An 18323-nucleotide genomic window follows, 5' to 3' on the forward strand; every position below is an offset into this window, starting at 1 on the left:
AGCTCTTACTGTATGCCAGGGAGTGTGCTAAGCTCTAGAAATACAAAGACAAAAGTGGAGCTTTAGTCCTCACCTTCAAAAAGCTCATATTTTATGAAGGAAGACAACACTCATGAATATATAGGTGTATACAAAATAACTGTGATTTTTGGGGAAGGATATCACCAGCTATGGGGAAGCTAGGGGTTTAATAGAGGAAAATGAGGAAAGGAATATAAAATTATGCCTGCCACATAGCAGGGGTTAGGGGCACAGTGCCCTTTGTGAGCTGGGATATCCTCTTAAAATTTTTTGACCCTCCCTTGGTGCCAGAGAAGAAGTCTAATTTCTTAAGGCATTAAAAGATAAAATATGTTGATATTATACAAAAATTTTATGCATTTCTCAGCTTTTTCTGTGTCATCTGCTAGCCTTCAAGTGTCATCTGTGGCTTCCACAAAATCCCCACAAAATTCCCATTTAATTTCTTATGCCAACCTGAGATATTTGTGATAGGCAAAGGGATGGGGAACTGTGATGGTAGAAGGGATAACTGCATTTCAGGCACGAGGGATGATGGGTGAAATGCATGGAGGAAAGAGAAGGCCTACTGAGTGCATGAAGGGGAGTAATAATGTACAATAAAGTTGGAAAGGTCATTTCAGGCCAGGTTGCAAAGGTCCTTAAATACCCAACAGGAGAGTTTATATTTGATAGTAGGAACTCCTGGTATTTGAGTTGAGCAGAGGGATGGACAGATTGTGCTCTAAGGAAATCATTTTGGCAATTGGATGGAGCAGTTGAATAGGAGAGAGATTTACAAAGTGAGATCAAGTAGATGCAATAATGATGAGGTAATGAGAGTAAACAAGTTGAAGGTGTTCTACAGGCATTGGACAGGTCTCCTTGGATTTAGAGATAATTAAACCAAATAGGGCTCAAACTCTGCCAGCCATGTCACTTTGCTCAGTCGTGTTTAGTCAGTATTCCTGGTTCCAGTGTCAAGAATTTGGATGCTTTTCCATTCATATACAAATAAATGATGACTTCTTACTGAAACAGAAATGGCTCCTTTTTTTGGTTTTAATTTCTCAGGATTAAAGGCACTTTGTGCTTCCTGTCTCTACAGTCGAAGTCACTCCTGCTACTGCTTGGTGCCTGGACTCTTCAAGGCAGTTGGAACTCAGGATGTGACTTGGTGCCTGGATCTGGTTGTCGTTTAAGAGCAATAGTAAAAAGGTTGGACTACACTCCAAGTTTTCCTGTGTGAGGTCGGCTCATCCTGCAGAAATTCGGCAATTCTGAGCACTGGGGTAGGAGAATCTGGGTGAGCAGTTTCTGCTGAGTACTTAACGAAGTCCAGGGTTCAATAATAGATCATTTTATTTTATTTTATTTTTGTAGTACAGAGTCCTCTATAAGATTAACAGAAGACAGATGTTAATTGTTCTAGCTTTTAACTCATCAATCATGTCAATTCAGGAAAGGAGTTAACTGTAAACAAATTATTAATGCTCAGATCAATTACATGGATCCCAATTATTAAGGAGGAAAGGGCCCTGAATCTGGAGTCAAGGTATTTGGGTTTAAATCCTGCCTTTGGCCCAGGGTGGTGGTGAACTCCTGCAAGCCCTGCTACTGGAGGAGGCTGTGGGGCATAGGATTGTAGCTGCAGAGATGGAAAGCTGGAATGGACCTCAGAAGTCATTCAAAGCCCTCATCTTACAAAGTTGCAGAGAAGTGAAATGATTTGCTCAGAATTTAGGTCCCATGACGCCAATGTCAACATTCTTTCTAGGGTATTATGTCGCCTCTGTGCAAATATGAGAAAACAATTCATTTTTCCGTGTCAGAATTTTAAGCACAAATCTTCATTAGTTCTTTGAATCATCGTGTTAGAGATAGAAGGAATCTTAATGATCATCTAGCCTGATTCCCTCTAGGAACTGTAGGGATCTGAGAGGTCAAGTGACTTGCTAAGGAAGAAAGAAAATAAACGTTAATTAAATACTTCCCATGTGCCAGGTACTGTGCTGAGCATTTTACAAATATTTTCTCATTTGATCCCCACAGTAACCCTGGGAGGTAGGGCAGCTAGATGGTGCAATGGTTGGAGCACCAGTGCAGGAGTCTGGAGGACCTGAGTTCAAATCTCACCTCAGACACTTGACACTCACTAGCTATGTGACCTTGGACAAGTCACTTAACCCCAATTGCCTCATCCTGGGTCATCTCCAGTCATCCTGATGAATATCTGGTCACTGGATTCAGATAGCTCTGGAGGAGAAGTAAGGCTAGTGACCTATACAGCCCTCCCTCACTTAAAACAAAGTCAAGTACAAGTCATGTCATCATTTCTCTGATGGCATGGTCTTCTTTGGCAACAAAGGATGAACACACAACCCTGGGAGGTAGGTGATATCATTATCCCCATTTTACAGTTTAGGAAACTGAGGCAGAGAGAGGTTTAATAATAATAATGATAATTAACATTTATATAGTGCTTCCTATATGCCAGTCACTGTACTAAGTGCTTTACAATTTCTTTCTCATTTAATACTCACAACAACCCTAGGGAGCAGGTGCTTTATCACCATCATTTTACAAATGAGGAAACTGAGGCAAACTGGTTAAGTGACTTGTCCAGGGTCACACAACTAGTAAAGTGTGTGAGGCTAGGTTTGAACTCATATTTTCTTGACTCTAAGTCCATTACTCTAGTCACTGAGCCACATTGCTATCTCTAACATAGGTAGTATATAGCAGAGCCCTGATGAAAACCTCTAAAATGTCTAATACTTCTCTTACTATATGGATCTGATTCACAAGGATGTTTAATTCCTGTCTGTTATAGCACTCTGACATGGATTCAACATCAGTTTATTCTTTCCCTTCATAGAGCGCATTGTTCTTTCATCCTATTTGTAGCCTTATTGGACATTTCTACATTGAAAGGGTTTCAGTTTTAAAGCCATCTATTGGAATAAGTTGAATCTGTCATGGTCTAGAAGCTATTTGGGGGATTTACAGGCATCCAGTCTCAAAGGATTGAGTGGAGATTCATGTAGAGAAAGTAATTTTCCCTGGGAACGATGAGTCTTTTGCATTAAGTATTCAACACATTACAATGAGGTATTAGGTCATACAGTAAGGTTGTCCTTTTCCTGGAAAATGATGGCATGATGATCCTGTAGACAGGGCTAAAATGTGGGTGATCTGATTGCACTTTACTAATGAGGATGATCAAGGTAGACATCTCATAGAACCATGAGCTGTTAGAACTAGAAAGAGCTTCAGAAATCACCTCACTCAATACTCTCCTTTTATTAATGAGGGAATGGGGGCCCAGAGAAGGCAGATGACTTGCCCAGGCTCATACAGCAAGTGACAGATCTGGGATTCAGATCTGGTCCTCTGATCCCAAATCATTCTTTCCACTGCCCAATGCTGGCTTCCTACTACAAATGGCTAACTAATACTCTCTATACCCCAATGTGTGTTGTGTCAGCATTATGGATGCTCTTACAAATATTTCTAGGTCCTGGGTTCTAATAAAGTGGCAAATCATGTGTATGGTGGTGGTTACCATTATAGTTATGGTAGCATAGCAGTAATAAACTGAAGCAAAATGTTCTTATATACAGCTTATATAAGGTATATATACTATATACCTTATGTATATGTATATATATGTATATATATATATATATATACACACAAGATAGAGGTGAGGTGGACATTGTGCTTCTGAGGTCAGATATGAATGGGAAGGAAGACATAGTATGGTACAGTGGAAAAAAACCAGATTTGAAGTCAGAAAACCTGGATTTTAACCCTCTCTCTTACTACCTGCTGAACCTTTGCCAAATCATTTTGTCCCTGGGCCTCAATTTCCCAATTTACAAACTGAGAGGGTTGTATTAGATTATATCTTAAATCCCTTCCAGTTAAGGTCTTATAATCCCATAAGTGCCTCTTAGGAGAGAATGTTGATAATGCATTTTTTGTTTTAGCACAATCAAGTACCTCTGATTGACTAATGTGAGTAAAGATCTTCCCCATCCATTAATGGCCCTGTGAAGATTTGTAGGAAGGCCCACACCTTTTGTTAGTGAAGCACTGGTTCTCAAAGGTTGTGATGTCCTCTGGTTCTGAAAAATGTATAAATAAATTAGGGCTTAGTTTTTGGAAGAAAGTTCATGTGCCAGATGAGACTCTGGGAAGCCACTAAGCAGCCCCCTTGCTTTGAAAATCCAGATGTTATTGCTTCTCTCTGTGGTAACTATGTATATATGTAATGATCAGACAGTTGCATCTATCTGTTGATCTGTGATGTATGTATTGCTTATGTCAGGCAGCTGGAAGCACGGTCTGTTGATTTTGATTTCTCTGTATTTTCTCTGAAGTCCAGGGCACTGACTTTTTCCCCTGAGCTAAGTGAATCATGCATGTGCTTGACTAAAGTGATTATTGACCTCCTCAAAAGTTGCCTTTCCTTTCAGAAAAGCAGATGAAAAAACCCGTGATAGCACGCCCTCTGTGTATGTCAAGATGCTTGCTTTTACAGAGAGGAATCATTGGATCACAGATGTAGAACTGAAAGAGACCTCAGAAGTCATCAAGCTCAATCCCCCTTATTTTACAGACAAGGAAACTGATGTCTGGAGAAGTTAAGTGATTTGTCCTCTGTCAAACTTCTACTATATGGCTGAAGTGGGATTTAAAACCAGGTCTCTGTGAGTCCCAGTCTAGCATTCTATGACTACTGCATGATCTTATGGGAAGAGGGACTGCTGTTTTGCTAAGGATATGCCCATGACCTAATCTTGGTAAGATGGGAAGCAGAGTAGATCTCTCCCATTAACTGTCATGATGCTGTAAGATCCTCCATTAACAATTTATTTCTCTCATTTTTATAGGCTCTTTGAACTCTAAGAGTCTAGTGTTTGATAGTCTCCTTGCAGAAAAAATATCTCTGATACCATCAGTTAACACCTTGGTGGGAATTAGACTGAGAGGAAGAGTCTCTAGGTATGGGATGCAGAGTAAGTAGTGGGAGAAAAGAAAAGGAGGAAAAGGATCAGTGGTCAGTGAGATGGGCTCCAACTTGAACAGGAGATGGAAAATAGGATGGAGTGGATTTGGGAAACGGGGCAGCAGTTCAAATAATTGTAGGCTAATCCCTGAAAGACAACAATTTTTAACGCTGAGATTCTTCCGATAATGTGATAGCTATGGATCAGGGACTAGGACAATCGCTAAAGAATTAAGTTGTTGGCTGGCCCAAGGGGCAATGGAAAGGCAGATCTGGAGGGTAAGAAAGTTATAGCCAACAAGGATTTCTATGCAAGAAAAGCCTATAAGATGTCAATCAGGAGATGTGTATCTGAAAAAGAGCTAAGCTAATCATGTAGTAAGAGGAGCAGATAGAGGTAATTAGCTCAAGTATTACAATGATATCACATCATAATAGCATATTAAAATAGTATCTTTATAATTATGATAATGTCATAGCATCATAGATCTTGCTGGGTGGTACAGTAGATAGACTGCTGGAGATAGAGTGAGGAGGACCTGAATTCAAATCTGGCCTTAGACACTTATTAGCTGAGCAAGTCACTTAACCTTTATCTGCCTCAGTTTTCTCATCTGTAAAATGGGGATAATAATAGCAACTATCTCTCAGGTTGTGAGGATCAAATGAGATAATAATTACAAAGCAATTAGCACAGTTCCTGAAACACAATAATTGGCATATAAATAGCTATTATTAATACAATTTTAATATTATTATTCCAGAGAATATCTAGTCCAAAACCCTCACATCAACCAATAAGCATATTTATTAAATGTCTATTATTTGCCAGGCACCATGGTAGGTGCTGACATACAACAAAAGTGAAACAGTACTTGTCCAGAAGGAGTTTGCATTCCATCAATGGTGATAACACATCTACCTATCTATCTATCTATCTATCTATCTATCTATCTATCTATCTATCTATTCATCTCCCATATTAATGTTAAAAGAACTAGAAATTTCCACCCAGCACAATAAATGAACCTCTCCCTTGGAGGACTTAGGAGAAAACATGGACAAGATTTGCATAGCATAAGAAATTGTGGATGATCTGTGATCTTCACGGTTGCAGAATATCTGGGTCAATTGAAAATATAGATCCATAGAAGTAGAATCCATATGAGAGACAATCATAGAGCACCACATTCTCAAAAAAAAAATTACAGCTAACCAAAACCAATGGGAAGACTCATGACAGTTGTAATATATTGCTAATGAAGATTTAACTGCAAGAAATGGTAAAACAGCCTTTCCCCCAAGATGGCGCTAAAGGTGAAGAAGGAAGTCATTGTCCCCCCCAAGACAGAAGTCAAGTCCAAGGCCTTAAAAGCCAAGAAGGTGGTGTTGAAGGGTGTCCACAGCCACAAAAAGAAGATCCAAACATCCCCCACCTTCCAGTGACCCAAGACACTAAGACTAAGAAGGTAGCCCAAATACCCTCGGAAAAGTGCCCCTCGGAGAAACAAGCTTGATCACCATGCCATCATTAAGTTTCCCTTGACTACTGAGTCTGCTGTGAAGAAGACTGAGGACAACAACACTCTAGTTTTCATTGTGGACGTCAGGGCCAACAAGTATCAGATCAAGCAGGCAGTAAAGAAGCTGTATGACATTGATGTGGCCAAGGTCAACACACTGATCTCGCCTGATGGAGAGAAGAAAGCTTGTGTCTGGCTTGCTCCAGACTATGATGCTTTGGATGTTGCCAACAAAATTGGAATCATCTAAACTGTGTCCAGCTATCTCACTGCACCTATAATAAAAAAGGTTTCCCCCCCCCCCCCAAAAGAAAAATAAATGGTAAAACAGATATCAAGGACATGGAAGTCAGGAAGAGCAGTCATGAAGCAGGAGCAATAGGTAACAAATGGACAATGCATGCTGTAATAGTATCCATGAATTATTTAAAGGAGCAGAAGAAGGTCTCTAATACATTGGGTAGACTCTCTATGGAGTCTTTTGTAGAAAGACATAAATGAGAGTTGCTCAACATTAGAAAGTATATGAGATGAAGTGGTAGAAGGGGCACTCACACCAATGGGACAGGTTCATAGAAGTTTCACAGCAAGTTTAAGGAGGGATATTATTAACCATTTGAGCTGTACCCAACTTTACTAGGAAATATACAAGTAGAAGTGGGTAATCTGTCAGAAATATTATAGAAGAGATATCACAAATGGGCAAGAAAATGGATGAAATGACATTTAGGGTCCAAAGATTCTATGATCCTAAGATTCATTTTTACAAAGCCTTCATTGATTGCTCAAGTCCTCATTTATCATGATAATATGCTTTCTCTTTAGCTTGAAGACACTTGAAAGTAAACACCATGTGTTTGTATTCCTAGAATCTTAGCATCAAGAACAAAGCCCTACACTGAGTAGGTCCTCAATAAATTTTTTCAATGAAGATTTGTTAAAAACAGGACTGGCTGATGAAGAATTGGAGACATATCTTGGAGGTACTGGGATACAGATGGAACTATAGCACTGGGTTTCTTCTTATTTACTACAGATTTTTCATAAAACATTGAAAAAGAGCCACCAAAAAATTAACTTGGCATTAGGTAAGCTTTGGCTCTCCATCTGTGCCCATTAATTACTTCCCCCTGAAGTTACCATGTGGGGATTTTTGCTCCCTAAAATGTGATATTTAAAAACATGCAATACAGAAGAGAAAGATAAAAAAGCTGGATGGCATTAGCCTCTAGAAAATACATAATTTTGGTACTTAAAAAGAGTTTACATTTCTAGTTAAATGGGGGAGACAACCAAAGGAAGGAATTCAGTATTCATCCTGCTTAAATTATGGAACTAATTATCACCTGAAGTAATACATCATTAACAAGAAATATAAATTCAGTTCTTTGCTGCTATCTCAGGGACAGTTGCTTATGGGCAACAGTCAAGGATTTGGCACAAGAAAATTGAGTTCTCTGAAAGCTGGACCAGTCCAGTTGGCACATGTTCACACATAAGCAAAAATATGCACCATCTAAAATGGTGAAAAGAAATTCTGTCCACTTTGCAATGCACATTCTTGAGTTCCTTAGCACTTCTGTCTTTTTGGAAAGCAAACACTTTCCAAATGGCTGACTTCCACACATTGTTAAGTGAGTAAAGCAGAGCCATGCCAACACCAGCTGATATTCACAGGAACAAAGAGAGTTAGTATTACAGGAGTTATCCCTATTTATTCATTCAAACGAAGGCTCTAATGATTGTATACAGGGATAAACAAATTCATGAAATGTACTCATTTCCTTGCTCCTGGTTTCTCCTCTGTTTTAGTCTATCCTACACACCATTAGAAGAATGCTATTACTATCACAAAACCCTCATGGTATCTCTATAGTCCAGTTCAGCCTGTTTTTCAAGGCCATCCACGATATGAATTATCTTCAAATCATCTTTTCATTCTTGTTTCATAGAATCATAGCTCTGGAAAGGACTTCAGGGGCCATCTGGTCCAATTCCTCATTTTATAGCTGAGGAAATTGATCCTGAGGGAAGTTAACCCTAACCCTAAACCCTAATTAACTTTTTTTTAGAGGGGGGAAGGCATGAAAATGTTAGCTCACTGAGAGTAGGGATCGTTCCAGTCTTTGTATCTGGTTACCTTTTCCAGGCAATTTTCTATGTTCTATTAGAAGCTCTGCTTGGTTTGGACTTTGGGCAACATCATGCCCCCATACCAGTTACCCTCTGAGCTCCTTCTGCTTCAAACTTTTCAGCTTCCTTTTGTGTGGTATCTTCCTTCATTAGATGGTAAGCTTCTTGAGGGCAGTATTATCTTTCTTTTTCTTATTTATATTTCTAGCACTTAGCACAGTGCCTGGGATACAGTAGGTGATCCTAAAACAAACTTTGGCAGAGAGTAGGCGCTTAATAAGTATTTGCTGATTAATATGACCTAAGGTCATACAAATAGTAAGTATCAGAGCTGAGTTTTGAACCCAGAGCTTATAATTATACAGGCTCTCTATCTTATATCCTCTCAATTATATTATCTACTATACTCCAACCAACATCGTATATTCTACACTGTATACTGCACCATGTTATATACTACACCAAATCAAATTGGACCACTTTCCATTCCCTGAACACACTCCAGGCTTTCTGGTCCCTTTGTCTTTGTCCAGATTCAACTAATTTAGTTTTCCACCTTAACCTAATAGATTTCTATCCATCTTTTAAGGTGACCCATTCTATGAAGTTCCCTGATTTACTCAGCTAGAAATGACCTCATGAGTCCTTGTGTCTCTTGCAACACTTTTGGATCTCTCCTACACACTTACTGTATTTGATTTTATATTATCATATTTGTGTACCTCCTCTTTCCTTTTCTAGGTTGTAGCTCTCTAAGAGTAGAAACTTTGACCAACTCATCTCTTTATACCCCAGTGCCTAGCATAACATCTTGTTTGAATGTAGTAGATGCCTGATAAGTGTTTATTAATGTCATTGAATTGAGTATTCTCACCTACACCTTAAATAAGTTAATGATTTTCTAGTTAACCTGAAAGCTTAATTTGATTCTTATCAATCTAAAAGTTTGGTTACAAATCATTACTACTGTAGTCTTTTCTCTGGGGTAATTTCCCTAGCCTTCACTCATGGATTGGAGTCCCCAGTGGCTTGATTGCATAGTTCCCTCTTCAGGGCTCTAGGGATAATATTGATGGGCTGGATTTCTAGTACTATGACCCGATAACCCCAGCCACTATGATTCCTATGAATAATCATCCAGTCTTCATTAGCATTTTTTAAAGCAAGGGTATGTACTGAGGTGTTATAGTAATAGAAGTTAGAAACATTCCCTCCTCCCCCTGAAGGTCATACTCTCCCATAAGCACACAGAAAGTAGGCTCAAAGTTGAAATACAAAGTTAGTGAAGGGTGCTTATGTGGCAGTGGGACAACTTTTGCTTTCTGGATGATCATTCTCTTTTTATGGAATCCTTCTAAAGGTCCCCTGGGGAATAGTGCTCCTCTGGGTTCTGAGAATCAATTCCTCTCTACAGTTCAAAGCCAGCATTTCTTTTCTAGCATAAGGGATCACACTCTTTGAAGCTGTTTTGTCTCTCTGGGGCTCACTGTATTTGTCTGTGTTTCACTTTGTCCTTGATGTGTCTCTCTTTACTCCAGGCTAGATATATTGTCTGCTATCTGGTCCAGTTTCTCCAATAACATGGTCAGTGTGTTTGTGTGGGGGAGGGTAGGGCATGTCTTCTGACCTTGCTGCTTACCCTTACTAGTCTCTGGTGCAGGTGAAAGGGTATAACCCCTCAAGGTGATCCCAAGTCTGTAGTCTTTCACTGATGGGCTGGCACCTCATTGAACCGAGTAACTGCTGAAATTCTTCACTATTTAAAGACCTCAGGGGCACAGTTAGCTTGTTTGATTAGCCAATCAGACTATTCCCTATCTGATCCAATTAAAGAGGAGTTTGTCTGCAATAAAGGGCTTAGGGGGTATAGACAATCTTGCTTACACATTTTAAAAAACCTAATCATGCCTGTTGATTGATTAAGGTGGTAGCTGAACCTCCCACTGTAAATGATTATTTTTGAATGAAACTGTGTGTTAAAGTTCACGGCTTTCATTTCATACCAGGGAGCCAAGATCAGTCAATGCATTCATCAACTGTCTTCTCTCAAAACTGAAGCATAATGTAAATAAAACTGCTGGATCTATTACTGACTTTCTGGACTTTCTCTACCATGCCACAGAAGCCTCTTCATCTTGAAAGTTCACTCCACCCTTGAACTTCTCATGTTGGAGATAAACTCTTCTCACGGGGCCCCTTCCTCTGATTGACTGGCTCTTCTCAGAACCTTAATTTAGGGGAATTAAGCAAACCACATCTTTTAGTTAAAATTTCAGTGTTATCAATGAGTGTGTTCAACACAACATCTGAAATTTGGATAGTTGGTGTTAATTATCTTTAATACTGTATCTGAAAATCCTTGACTGTTTGACCCCTTAGAAGCAAAACAGCCAGTACCTAAATTTTTCCTTTACATTTAGTAATCTGGCACCATGCGGAGATTGCCCTAATTTGCAGCTATTTCATAAGTTATTATTATTTTGGGATTAGATGAATACATGTGATTTGGGTCAGCCTTGTCCTTGTTTATCCGAACTATTATTCTGATAATAAATCAACATGTGACCTTGGTCTTTGAAGAATGGAAAGGGAACCATTTGGAAAAAAACAACCCACAATGCTTCTGTTTTGGCAGCAGATAAGACAGCTTACCCTTTTGAAATGTTGCTCAAGCCACCTATTAACAGCAGAGAATGCTTTTATGACTCAAGGTTTTTAATCAATTCTTGCCTAGAAACTCTGCTGTTGAGGATTCTGACCCGTTTCTTTGTACAACGTGTATAACTTGACAAATGACACTGGAGCAAAATGCAAGGCAGATACTGACCCTAGTCAGATTGAGCATGAACATAAGCCCTCTAGAAAGCAATTTACAAGTCACCCATAAGCAGAATGCTTACCCATCCATTTTCAAGGACTGAGAAAACTAGGAAGAGATGTTTAATATGCCCCAGCTACCTCGAACAGAAAGTGCTATGCACAAGCCAATTGAGGGCATCCAAGTGTAGGTAACATACAGCCAAATGATAATCAACGTGATTAGAATCTTCTCCTTAGAACCTGGGTGTGAAGCCCCTATTTCATAATGAAGCTAGTGTTAACGATGCCCAAATTGCTCTGGTTAGCCTCCAAATCTTGGAGTTGGTTACAACTATTAATAACAAATTGTTACGAGCAAGCCTAAAGGGCCTTAAAATAACTCTTCATCAACTCATTTTCCATTGCTCTTCCTTGCTGCCTTAGAAAAGGGAAATCATTTGGTCTAAGTATAGTAAGTTATCACAATAGGGTTCCTCTCTCATCTTTTCTACCCTACTGTTTCTTTTATTTTTAATTTTCATCTTTTACTTTTGAGCTTTTTCACAAACATGAAAATTCCAACATACAAAGAAGAACAAAAAAGAGATTGTACATGAAGTAGTAACCTTCTGCAACATAGTTTAAAAAAAATGTACATTAAATTTAATGTGGTAGTAATGATAATACCTTGCATGCCTGATATCTGAACTTTCTTTTCTTTGTGTATTTTAAAAATATTTTATTGCTTCTTTTTTTTCTTTTTCTTTGATTATTGTTGAACTATCATTATTTACTAAGTTCTCTGAATCAGATCCAAAGGACCTGATTTTCCTCTGGCATTTCACAGAAGTTAGCTTGGTAAACAAGCAGCTTTTTCCAAATTACTCAAAATGTTTTCTTATTCATCACCTACTATGTTCCAAACATTGCACAATATAATCAGGGGCACAAAAAAAAAAAAAAAAAAAAGAGAGAGAAGTGTTTCTGCCCTCAGGGAGTTTATGGTCTGTCATAGGAAAACAACCTGTTACATATAAGTAAATAACAATATGGAAAGTAAATGCAAAGAATTACAAGCAAGGCATATGCAAAAATGGAGTGAAAAGAGACTTTGCTTTTCCCTATCACATCTCCCTTCTGAAGTAGTTAGGGAGCTAGGATTTAAATATAAGACTGAATAGACTTTTAGAGGAGAGGGAGACTTTTCATAGGGGAATTAAATGAATTATATCACCAAGCCAAGGTATCATTAAAATAACTCAATGGAATTCTTTTGGCTGTGACAGGAGATAAGAAAGAATGATAAATGGAAACCACAGTTATCTTTTGCCCTTGGAGAAAAATGGTCATCAAATAAAAATAATCTTCTTTTTTCATTTTGAGAAAAAGGAATTAGGGGCTGGATTCTTTCAACCCTTACTTAGAGTTAACTCTCTTCTGAGCCACTGATTAAGCATTCCCAAAGTTATCCCCTTACTGTCAGCAAAATAAAAGAAATTCTGTCATGGGCAATGCATGATGAGGTCTTTGCTGATTAAATACATACATCATTTTGCCTGATGGGCATTTGGGCTGCATCTCCCTTGGTAGGAGAGGAGTCTGTTTACACAAAATGCAAAAGAAATTAAATGGACAAGACGGGTGATGGGTCACTATTCTCTAAAGACAAAACCAGGTGTAGGCATAAATGTAAGAGCCATCACACTCACATGCCATCCTGACAAACATATTTAAGGTGCTGAAAAGGATTAGTGCTGTGGACAGCAGGTGGTGCTGAAAGCTTGGAAGAGCAAGAAGGCTTTTAGGCTTTAATTCTTTTCCTACTCCTGTCAGGAATTTTTTGCATTTTTCAGATGACCATGGTGTGAGGTCCACATATCAGGTGACAGAAGCAACGGTGTTTCACATTCTAAATGCAAGACTTCTTGGGTTGCTTACAAAATTGGGAAAGGTCATCTGGAGGAGCTTAAAATAGAATATAGTGATTGTTATACATCCAGAGACTCTGGGGTTTGCCTCTGAGATTTTCTTTTAATCTCAGGTAGGCTTTCTTAATCTTTGTGTAAAGACTGCAAAGGGTCAGCCTGAAATCTTTTTTGTAACTATTATGATTTGGGGGTTGCCTGTGACATATGTGACTTTAGGCTAATTTCTTTTTCAACGTAGATAAGGATGCTTGAGCTTTGCCTTCATATCGTTGCTTAGATAGCATGTTCATTTGTTCCTTAAAGAACTGAAAATTCTAAGGTTCTGTACACACACACACACACACACACACACACACACACACACACACCCACACACACACCCTGAATTCTTAAAGGATCTCTCATTTCTTCCATCTGGGCATTTTCTACATAGAAGACAACTCCTTTATGATAGTAGACAGTTTTCAAAAGTTCAGAGACATAAAATGAAAATGAAAATGGAAGAGGGGTTCAGAGGTCATTTAGTTTGACTTGCTAATTTTACAGATGAGAATAAGGCTCAGAGAGGTGACATGACTTGTCCAAGGTTACATAGCAAACTAAGAGAGCTAGGATTTGAACCCAGGGCTTCAGAACACAAACCCCATTGCATAATTTCGGTTCCAATGAAGTCAACCTGGTAATGAATCTCTTCAGCTTAACAAGACTGATCAATGAAGAGAAATTTCAATTAATTGAAACTTAGAGTTTTCCATTCAACAGAGATTTTATTTCTTCTCCCTATTCTAAGGAGAAAGAAATGAATCATAAAGAAAATAACCTCAATATAGAGGAAATTCTATTTCGGGGATCTGTCCATGAGAAACTGTACATGTAATCTCATCTGCCATATCAGAGAAAGGGAATTGTCTTTCTACTGCAGATCATAGACTTATGGAAGAAAACACGTTGAGGACCATAGAAGGAGAAAACCATTTGGGTTATTTGGATAAATCTATAAAAAATTTCGTTCATCTTATTCTTAAATTAAAAATAAGGAATAAAAACACCCTTTATTCAATTTGCTATTATTATTCAGTTTTTTCTTGTCCAACTCTTCATGACCCAACATGAGGTTTTCTTGGCAAAGATATTGGAGTGATTTGCCATTTCCTTCTCCAGCTTATTTTACAGATGAGGAAACTGAGGCCAACAGGGTTAAGTGACTTGTCCAAGATCACACAGATCAGTGTCTGAGGCTGGATTTAAACTCAGGTCTTCTTGACTTCAGACCTGGAACTCTATCTACTGTGTCACCTAGCCATCCTCCTTTTTTCAATACAAATGAGGAAAAATTAAAAAGATCTACTTTCGTTCTCTAACACGAATAAAGGAGAGAAAAAAATGGAGAGGTGGGATGGGATGAAAACAGGGAGACAGAGAAAAGGAAAGACTGACACAGGGAGGGACATATGTGTTCTGAGAGATTAACACACACAATTATGTGCTCAAACCACACAAACATACATGCAGAAAGATATATATATATATATATATATATATATATATAAAAAGAAGCAAAGTGTAGATCTTATGAATGAGGAAAATTGACATTATGCTGAATCATTTGATATGTAATATTAACTTGCATGAAACCCTTTTCTATCAAAGCCCCACTTTCCAGCCTATCTCAGAAGAGACCTCTCGCATTCTAGGTGAGGAATGCCAGCCCACAAGGTGTCTACCTAGGCAGGGACCCTTATTTTTATTTATGCTATAAACAAAAAGCCAGACTGAGCTAGGTCCTTCCCCCTTGTCTTTGCTATTCCCACAGATCAAAGTTAAGGTTGACCTGCTCTACAAAGTGGAAACTAAGTCAGGGAGAAGCTGATCAGATTGGTTTTCCTTTTCCTTTATTCTGTTTATTTTGAGAGGCATTTGGGGCTAAGTGATTTGCTCAGGGTCACATTGCTAGTAACTGTCTGGTTTTGTAGGGTGTGTTCAGGGAGGACCAGTACCTTTGGTGTGATGGCTGCTGGGCCCTTTTCAGGGCTTTTCCACCTTTGGTGTCCACCTGTTCTGCCCAACTCTCACCTGCAGCATGTACAGTAGCCACACTCTGGTAAACTGTTTCCACAGATGGGCCAAACCAGGTTGAGGGTAACCAAGGGTTCTCAAACCCATTGGTGAGTTGGGGTGGGGGGTGTTGACTGCAAGCCTGTGAAGACTTCCTCTGGTGGAACAGGTGGAGAAGAACAATTTGTTCCAACAGCCATGAAGACAGATGAAGCAGGCAATGTGGAGCGCTTAGAGCTTGGTTAGACACCAAAGATGCCAAGGTCATCCTCTGCATCCTGAGCCATTGCCAGCCATCTTGACTCTGTCCTGCCACTGGACTATGATGACTTTGGAGGAGAGAGTGAGGCTAACTACTTTGTTCAACTCTGCCTCACTTAAATCCAATTTATGCATGAATCAAAAGACATCACCCAGGTCCTTGTGATGCTAGGGCCAGTGCTCTATTCACTGTTCCACCTAGATGCTCCCAGAATGATATTTTTTTTAGCCAGAGATTGCTAGAGACAGCAGACTATCCCACTTTTCCCAGTTGCCTCTCCTTCCTCTAAGGATGAAATAATAGGGAGGAACCGAGAACTCTTAGCACACCTCCTCATTAAAATATCCATCAGTCAGAATCACCTTTCCTTGAGAAGGGAGGTTACAGCATAGGTTCCCAAAGTGGGTGATACCGTCCCCCAAGGAGAGCTAGAATTATACATAGTAGTCTCTGGTGCAATGGGGTAGGGGATTGAATAAAAATAAGGAGGCAGTGGATGAGTAAGGAAAGAAGATAAGAAAATTTTGAAAAGCCATTCAAATATGTTTCATCTGTTTTGTAACAGAATTAAAACTGTAGTGATTACATTATTTTCCAAATAAATACACAAAATACAAGTTATAACCAACCAGTGGTCAAGTCCGCTGACAGGTCTTAACAAGCAAGTGTTGAGAGGTGAGATCTCATTGTCAGCAAATCCAGTATGCATCCGCAGGAATATGTGTGTGTAATGACTTGTTTACAATATGATACTATATGGTTGTAGTGATGCAATATTGCATCATCAAAATTTCAATGCAGGAAAAACACCACAAATTCATAATAAATTATTAAATTTAAGATATGTCATTTTAAAATATATATATGTATTTTTGCATTGCAGCAAATTAAAAAGAACAGTTAAAGGGTTAAAGAAAATAGATTTCCAGGGGGGGGTGCTGAGTATTTTTTTTTAAACCAGGGTGCTAGGCCAAATAAATTTAGGAACCTCTGAATTGCACAGAAGGACAAACCTGGATTTAAAGTGGCCTGTGATGCTCACTTGGTGTCTTTGGTCTTTGAGGAAGACCAATGACCTCAATTTGTTGCTGCTAGCATAGCTAATAAACCAACTAATCATACCTGAAACCCTGTCTCTTGGAATTTCTACCAGCACATGAAGCAGCATCTCCTTCTTGTAACTTATAATGACCTTGAAAGTCAAAGACTATTTTTCTCATCCATAGACACACAAGGCTATCATCTCTTTAAATTTCTACTGAACAGGTAACAGGAAATTAAATCCAAAGCCACGTACACACAGGCCAACTGTCCACTGCCTTACCTCTACATCTATAGTCAAAATCTTGCATGATGACAATTGATACATAGGATGGTGACCCTGGCATACTACATAAGATTTTAATAACAGATTGTATTATACTCAGTATATATAACATAATGAGCGACTACAGTCAACCAATATGCTTTAGAAAGATTTTTCGACATTGGTCAAAACAAAAATGGTTAAATAGAAAATTTTATTGATCAGAATAGTCCATTTTAAAGATTTTTCCACCTATATCAGAGTGATAGCAAAGACAGTACAGAATAGTGGATAGGGAGATGACACTGAAACCAGAAAGCTCTGATTTCAAGTCCTGCTCCTGTACCAGCTTGTATGACACAGCACAAGTTATTACTCCTGGAACCAGGAAGCCTCATCTTTGTGAATCCAAATCTGACCTCAGACACCTATTAGCTAGGTGACCCTGTTTGCCTCAGTTTCCTCATTTGTCAAATGAGCTGGAGAAGGAAATGGCAAACCACTCTAGTATCCTTGCCAAGAAAACCCCAGTGAGGTCACAAAGAATCAGATACAACTGATGAATGATCTACAACTAGCACAAGAACAACAATTCCGGGTGACTCTCTAAGACTGTCATTTGGAAAGTAGGTGACAATCTTCTCTGACCGAGGAACACCTGTACCAAGCAATTGCAGATCCAGGTCCCTCTGTTGTCAGAGTGACAACTCCGTTTCAATGTCATGAAAAGTGCACACACTTCATCAATTATTTGAGTTTTGTTAGGGAGACTGATACCTCTGTTTCAATTCAACTCAACAAATATTATAAACACCTCCTTATGAGGAAATGAGATGGATGCTTAATAAATAAAAACAAGGAAATGGGATGGAGAGAAAGAGAAAGGAAGGAATGAATGAAGGAAGGAAAAAGGAAAAAAGTAGAAAGAAGGACAAAGAAAGGAAAAGAAGGAGAGAAGGAAGAAGAAAGAAAGAAAAGAAAGGAAGAAAGAAAAGCAAGAAAGGAAGAAAGGGGAGAAAGAAAAGAAAGAAAAAAATATCCTCAATTTTGTTATTTGCAGCAAATGAATTTTTACGCTTTGTTTAAGTCATGCCAAAGTTTCTCCACTGTCAGGTTGAGCTGTAATGTCTCATAATGTGTTGCAGTAGAAGCAGCAGAACATAAATTATCGCAACATGAAAATAATGGCATATTTTCTAAGATCAGTTAACTTCTTTCATTCTCAAGGTTCTAGTTTCTATGAGGATAAAATCAACTAATTCATTAATCATTTACTATGCAATGGATGCTGTGGCAGGGAGTA

At 38.7% G+C, this 18323-nt stretch overlaps 1 protein-coding gene and 1 pseudogene across 4 annotated transcripts in view; one reads left to right on the forward strand and one right to left on the reverse strand.

Annotated features, from left to right (window-relative positions):
- LOC140497550 (contactin-4-like) overlaps positions 1-18323 on the reverse strand; it is a 588779-nt gene that overhangs the window by 46169 nt on the left and 524287 nt on the right. The window lies entirely within an intron of this gene.
- Positions 6320-6807, forward strand: LOC140497551 (large ribosomal subunit protein uL23-like; annotated as a pseudogene).

Source organism: Notamacropus eugenii, chromosome 3, assembly GCF_028372415.1.
Source record: "Notamacropus eugenii isolate mMacEug1 chromosome 3, mMacEug1.pri_v2, whole genome shotgun sequence".
Classification (NCBI taxonomy): Eukaryota; Metazoa; Chordata; class Mammalia; order Diprotodontia; family Macropodidae; genus Notamacropus; species Notamacropus eugenii.